This window comes from Capsicum annuum, unplaced genomic scaffold, assembly GCF_002878395.1.
Source record: "Capsicum annuum cultivar UCD-10X-F1 unplaced genomic scaffold, UCD10Xv1.1 ctg2365, whole genome shotgun sequence".
NCBI lineage: Eukaryota > Viridiplantae > Streptophyta > Magnoliopsida > Solanales > Solanaceae > Capsicum > Capsicum annuum.
The window spans coordinates 493,765-501,744 of NW_025829801.1; positions in this window are offsets into that span (position 1 = coordinate 493,765).

Sequence of the window (7,980 nt, forward strand, 5' to 3'; positions counted from 1 at the left end):
TGTGGATTCATAAATTTTTACTTGTGAATAGAAATAGATACTCCCATTTTGTCTCTCGTGAGAGGGATATTTGTGCCCCGTTGGGAGATTTTGCATGCCATAAGTGGTGAGATTTTGGTATTCATCTCAGGTACACTTGTGTTATCTAGAACTTTCCCTGTTAGTCTTTTAAAAATAATTTTGATTATATGTGGTTGGAGAAATAATCTTAGGTCACCTTTGTGATTTTGGAACCTACTCTAGCCTAAATATCCTACTTATGCGTAATTATAATCTCTAGTACCCAGTCTGAACCTTTGGACCTTTCTTTGGCAAAATCATTACAACCTGTGATCTATTCTTTTTATCCCTCTTTTGAACCAAATCTTTCTTGAACTTAAAAATGTAACTTGAGGCTAAAATCCTAAGTTGGGGGGGTAAAGGTTGATGGAAGAAAGTGCAAGGCCACAAAATTAAATGAAAATAAAAGAATAGAAAAACAAAGGATCCAACAAAAGGATTGAATTGCACAAAAGTTGCAAGAAAAAAGGATGAAAGAAATCAGTAAACAAAAGAAAGAAAAAAGTAGGCATGATAAAAGAGAGAAAACAAAGAAGAAGGACCCTTAGTAAAAAAGGAGGATTGAAAAAATGTGATGTAGATGTTCAAGGAAGGGTGTAGCCATATTATTCCCAAATGATATCCTATCCTAACTCGAACCTATGTTTTAAGCTTAGAAAGTCCTTTGAAATGCCCAACCATGTATTTTCATCATAGTGATGATTAAAAATAGGGGAAAGCTTATGATATGACACTTGTTGCATTGAGATTTCTTATGTGTGAGAGAGAGTTCTTGCACTTAAAACTCTTTGTTGCATTTTTGTAGCTTGGTGTGTAGAATTTTCTTTCTTGTGAGGATTGTCATGTGAAACAAGTTGGGGTGGGTGATTTTTTCACCTTCCGAAGAATGAGGCAAATGGAGTATAGCTAAGTTGTAGTCAAAAGGAAGCCACCTCTAGAGTATTGGTTGTCGTTTCTTGTTTGCTCTTTAATGTCCTATGTTTCCTTGAGTGATGCATCGTATGATAATGGATGTAGTTGGAACTAAAGTTGAATTCATTATGATCTTTAAGTTATAAAGTTTGGGTATAGAGAATTGTTGTCTCATGGTAAGAGGTAGTGTGCTTAAGGACAAGCAAATACTTTAAGTTGTGGGGTGTTGATGAGTGATGATTTTACCACTATTACCCTTAAATATTTGTGCATATTACCTTGTTTTGAATGAATGAATGAGACATATAGGTGATAAAATACACTAATATCCACTCTTTGTAGGCATAGAGTTGAGGAAATAAAATGGTGTGGATTGGAGATGAAAATGATCAAAAAGGAGCAAGAAAGGTGCATCTGAAGACTTGGAGCAGAAAGGCCTCAGGTTCTGCGATCGCGGTTTACTGACCACGATTGCGGCAGTCAAGCAAAAGTCATTAAACACCGATCGCAGAATTTACCCAAGGTCACGTAATCGCGGTTAAAACAAGACCCGCGCAATCGAAGCTTAGCAAAAGAAATTAGCCCAAGCGCAAAACTGGAAATGCACGTGGCTGATCCCAATTTTGACAAAAAGACTCAAACCCTAGCATCATGGATCATATTCTATCTTCCCCAAATTTTAGGTTTAGATCTTGAATTCATAGCCTCCAAATTTGGAGAAGAAATATTGTATAAATTTTAGGTGAAGAATACATTGGAAACTTTCTAAGTGGAAGATTAGCTCACTTATATTGTTGATTTGTGGGAGTGCCAAGTTTGGAGTAACATTCACTTAAGCTTCAATAAATCAATTCAATAGAGATTATGGGTATATCTATACTTATTTATTTTATGTGTTGCTAGATCTCCCTTTTGGGGTTATATGTTAATAGGGGTTAATGGGTCTATGGGTTGTTATTGATTATCTTCTATTTGGTAGTTCATGTTTGTGGATTTTATCATTTCTATGCAAATTTGGTTGGGATTTGATGGGTGAAAGTCCCAAATACCCACATAGGTATGTTGAGTGAAAGGTCCAAACCCAATGTCATCTTCGAAAGAAGGGTTTTTGGTGTAGTTTAGGAATCCATATCATCCTTGAAAGAGGAAAGTGGAGACCAAAACAATGATAAAAATTATGTGTGTAGTTTGCTAAATATTCTCTATCTTAGACATAAGGGTGAATGTGAGGTTGACTATACCATGGGTATTATCCTAGAAATAGGGATGCCTAGATTGAGGTTGTGGTTACCAATTATTGAATACACCTATTAGGTATTCAAAAGAATCAATGGGTGAAAGTTTGGTGTTTTGTTGAAAGAATAGCATCAAAGTCTACAACCAAACCTACCCATATTTGACTTACTAAATTGATGTTGATTGCTAACACCCATTTATCACTCCCTTAGTAGTGAATAATTCCAAGATTTGTGCATACCTATTGAAACTCTAATTATTTGTAGCCCTAAAATTATACTTGAAAAAACCAAAAAGAAACATTAGTCCAGATACCTATCTCCTTATTTTTACCTTCTTTTAACATTGGTTTGGATTTAATTTTTATATATTATTTTGAAGTAACTTGATTTCCACTCACATTGTTCCTCATAGATTAGACCCCAACTCTAAAGGTGGGTAAATATATTGACGATGACCGCCTTGCACTCAAATTGACATATAAGTTGAGCATTATCAAAAATGGCGTCGTTCCTGGGGATCGAACCGGGTCACCCATGTGACAGGCGGGAATACTCACCACTATCTTCTTTTTACTCTTGGAGGCCTAATTTCTTAATAATTTTGTGAAGAATGAATATTTTGGATAATCCCCATGGTATATCTTTTTTTACTTTCTTTATGAGTAGCTAAGTAATTTAGTCTTGGGATTATGTTGAACTAAAGTGTAGTTTTTTATGGAGTTGTTGTGCTTTCATGATTTTTAGTTGTTGAGTATGGATTCCACCATTTCTTGGGTTAATGAGCTTGAATTTGATGGGTGAAAACCCCAAATCTCCAAATGGATTTGATGGGTGTAAACTCTAAAAATCTTTCGTCATCCTTGGACGAGGGATGAAGGTGAACTTAAGGTAACCCATAACATTCTTGAAAGAAGGAAATAAGTGTATTTGGAGATTAAATCATGTCAAGAGAATCGTGCTAGAAATAGGGATGCTTGATTGAGGTTTTGGGTGATAACGAATCACACACGTGTTAGGTGCTCAAAAGAGACAATGGGTGAAATTGTTGTAGTTTTATTGAAAGATTGACTTCAATAACTTTTGACCTAGCCTATCCTTTGATTAACAACTAAGTTTTATGTTAAAATATAGTCAACCCACATATTTTACCTTTAGGTAGACATAATCCCAAGATCCTCTCTATTCTTGATTATAAATAAAAAGTATCATATTCATGCATTTAGTAGTCGAAAATCGTTACAAACTAATCCTTCCATTTATTTTATATATCTTGCTATTATCATTTCGGGTAACCTTTTAGTAATTAGAGAACCCATAAGACATGAAATTGATAATTCGCTCCTTGTGAATTCGACCCCAACTCTAGTTGGGTTATTGACAATGACCACCTCACCCCTCAATCATGGGAGTGAGTTGAGCATTATAATCACCCTCAGTATGCGAATCATTTGGAGCATCCTTGCTCTCACGGCTCCTAACTCCTACTGCAGGTCATGAACCTGCTTCAGAAGTTCGTCCACAGCGTCGCATAGAAAAGCAATGTCCCAAACATGAATAATCATATCTAGAACACACATGAATTGACAAAATATGTAAAAACACAAGTAAAGAAAAGAGTCCGAATGTAATACAATGTATACTACCAATTGGTTAGATTTACATAAAACGAAAAAAAAAATTTACCTGAGCCAGGGAAAGGGTATCTGTTCTTTAAAGAGAAAGTGGTTGAAGATGTAATATGAAAGAGAAGATGTAAGAAATAAATAGATTGTAGTAGTAGAATGAACAAGTAAGGAGGGACCTATTTATGGACTATTGAATTTGAATAATTTAGGCAAAAAGGCGCGACTGTTCACCTACATTTTATTAATTACATTCAAACAAACATGTGACTTTTTAATTACAGTAAAAAGTTGTGACTTAATTAAATCAAGTTGCTGACTTTTTGATTATTGTGATAAGTCATGACTTTTCAGCTTATTATTATTAATTCATTCTTAAATTTAAATAACCTTTTTCTCAATTAAATAATAAAAAATTTCTCACCTTTTCAATAACCGTTTCTTTTAATAATAAAATAAAAACTATTTTTATTGAGTTATGACAACAGATTTTATAGTTGTTGCATCAAATAACCCATCTGTTGCACAGATAATCTATCCTTTTTAATAATAATAATCATCATATTCCTTCATTAATCCAAATTGGTCACCTTTTTATTATTTATTATAAAAATTAAGAAGGAGATTTAAAAATGAAAATGGTGAAAGACTACTTGTTTCGTATTTAATCTTAACATCAATTATTCAAATTACATAACCCTTTTTTTACGATTATAAATTATGTTTATTATTTATTTCCTTATTGTTTTCTATGAAAAAAATGACTTAATTTAAATCAAGCTGGTGAGTTTTTGATTATTGTTACAAGTCATGACATTTCCGCTTATTAATATTATTTAGTTCTTAAATTTAAATAACCTTTTTTCGCAATTAAATAATCGAAGACTTCTCATCTTTTCAATAACCATTTCATTTTAAAAAATAATAATTATTTTTACTGAGTTGTGGTAACAAATTGTACGTTTGTTACATCAGATAACCCATCTGTTGCAATAGATATACCATCTGTTGTAACAAATAGACCATTGGTTGAAGGAGCTTTTTTTATTTTTTTCTAACAGTTAATTGATCAGTGACAACAGATGGGAAATTTGATTCATCAGTTGTTTCGAATATGTGAGACAAAAAGTCACGCCTATTTAATATGAACATTAGTTATTAAAATTAAATAATCATTTTTTATGGTTATAAATTGTCTTTATTGTTTATTTCCTTATTATTTATTTACGAACCATTTTCATATTAAATAATCGAAAAGTCATGACTTTTCACCCTCTCAATAACAATAATCTTTTTTCAATAACCATCTGTTGCAATATATGATCCTTCTATCGCAGCAGATTAACCATCCATCGATACAAATGCTCACTCCCTACCTCTAACCGTTGACATGTTGAGAATAAAGAATTTCATAGACGAGTGTCTTTCTGTTTGATATCTCCCACATATCTCAAGATCAATCTGATTGAAAATTTTCCCATTTTATTAATAGTAGAAGAAGTATTATGGTTGCGAAAGTTGCTCGCGGGTTCTATCACCTCATGAGTGGAATTGATAAAGGTTTTCTTGCATCGATTCTTTCCACCATCGCAGATTCTATAATTAAGAGATAAAATTATTAACTTTCGCTAATTAAGCAGCAAGCCATTACATGAGGCTTGGCACAAGCTTAACAAGAAGTTGTTGTAGTGCCCTAATCATGAGGTCACGAACAAAATAATCATTCCAATATTTTATCAGGCCTTAGATCAATTTAATAAAATAGTGGCGGACAATGCCATAGTGGATCTATAGTTGTCACGACCTAATCCAGTGCCTGACTGTGATGGGTATCTCAAGTCAACCGAGGACCAAAGATCGTCTCCTTTGCCTAATCAATAAGAACATAATATAATATAACAGGGAAATTGCTAATGTAAAATAAGATAGATAAACATGACTTAAAAGAAGTGTAAGAATTCAACAACCAATCCCATGTCCATAACACTATCCAACAAAGCCTCTATCAAAACCAAAGAGATTCAGATCAGTACATGCCCCTGACCATAGCCAAAACAAATCCAAAAGAAAGAGTCAAAACATAAGGAAACTCAAAGTAAGAAGTGGGGTCTTCCGAAGGATGGAAGCTCACTACTTCAGTCTGACTCACAAGCAGTCCCCCCTCCTAATCACCTGATCACTGTGCAAGATGAGTAGTAATAGGGCCACTTCCAGTATCCTATGGGGATTTAGTGACTAAAGACGGTTAGCAGTTGGAGCACTAGCATGTAAATCAAGGATAAATGATAAAATCATGCCATGGTCAACAGTTTCAAAATCGTTAAGAATCCAATGCACATAATCAAATGCATATACATATATATATGTATACATATATGTGTGTGTGTATATATATATATATATATATATTACACATGTTGTGTATGAAACAAGGCTTAACATGTACTTCAAAACTTTTAGCCTAGATTGTGTAGCATAACTGTCATAATCAAGGCACCCACAGGCTATATGGTCCTAGCTCTCCCACATCTGGAAGGGCCGCAGTGCGTGTGGCTATACGAACCAGAAGATAATTATATTTGCATATCCAGCATATATCAAGGTGATTTAAGCACTAAATTAAGTTATATGGGGATTCAAACCTCCTAATCATGTAATAAGGGGGACTCGAACCTCCCGATCATTTAGACCCCCGCTTGGACAACCGAAGCTTCTAGCATTGGCTATCAGGACCTCCACTTTCATGGCCCAATTGCACAGCCCTCTTTTAAGACCAATTAAACCAAAACATTTAGCAGACATTCCCTTTAATTGAACCAATTATTCATTAAGGCATCCCGTTGGTATCATCATAGCAACCACACTTGCAAGTTCATTATTATGACGTATCCATCATCCATCACATGGGGAAATCCGTGACCCCTTAGGTAACAATTATCCATTCGTATGGGGAATCAATGTACTATAATGTTCAATGAAATCAATCCATGGTTCGTTAACCTTTTATGCCAATGCATTAGTATTAGTGAGCAAGTTAAACAGTATGAAAAAACCATATTCATCACCAATTTCACAATTTGAATTGAGGGAAACACAATTTCCAAAACCATATATCAAGGAAAAATCATCAAATTAGGAATAACCATGAAACTTTATTTTATTTACCATTCCCATGCACCCTTATGAGTGTGTAAATCAACAATATAAAGAATAATAGTTCAGTATTGATCAGGAGAAAATATACAAACAATTTATATCATAGATACTCAACCCATAGTTCAAAAGCTAACATCAAAACTATGAAAAATAAACCAATTTTCATTCCATTAAATAAAATACAAGTATGGGAAAAGAGTACATGCATTAGACACATGAGAATTTGGAAGATATTCAGATCTTGAGATCCGAGAGATGAATGTACAATGAAATCCTTGGGCTCTCTTGGGGTTTGTGAGTTTGAGAGTGGAATTGGGGATTTTGATTTCCTAAAAATGAAAGGAATAGATTATATGATCCTTAGTAAAAGAACCCATTACCCCTCATTCTAAGTAAACAAAACAAAAACTGCATGAATTTTACATAGTGACGTGGCACAGACCTTATCGCGGAGGCTAACCTCCGCGCCATGCTGCTAAATGCAGAGATTATTCTCTATGTTACGCTGGATATCGTGGAGTGTAGCCTTCGTGACACGGTGATATCGCGGAGGCTCACTGCCTCCGTGGTCCAAACCACCCCGAACCCCATCCAAAAATTCTGAAACTCTCTTGGGATATCCTATTCACATGGTTTAAAACAATTTAAGTAAAAAATCAATAGTTTGAACACGGGGAGGGGGGCGGGAGATTAGAATGCTCAAAATTCGGTGGGTATTACAATACCCCCCCTTAGGATCATTCATCCCCGAATGATTAGCAAGGACACTTTTCATACGAGAAAAAAAATATTACACCAGAATCAAATGATAAACCCATATGATAACAACAGAAAAAAAATTCATACCATAAGCTCCTTCGCTAGATACATGGAACAAGAATGGGTACTTAGCCTTCATATCTTCCTCCACTTCCCAAGTGGCTTCTTCCACCTTATGCTTCCTCCAAAGGAGCTTAACTGAAGATACATCTTTTGTTCTTAATCTACGAACT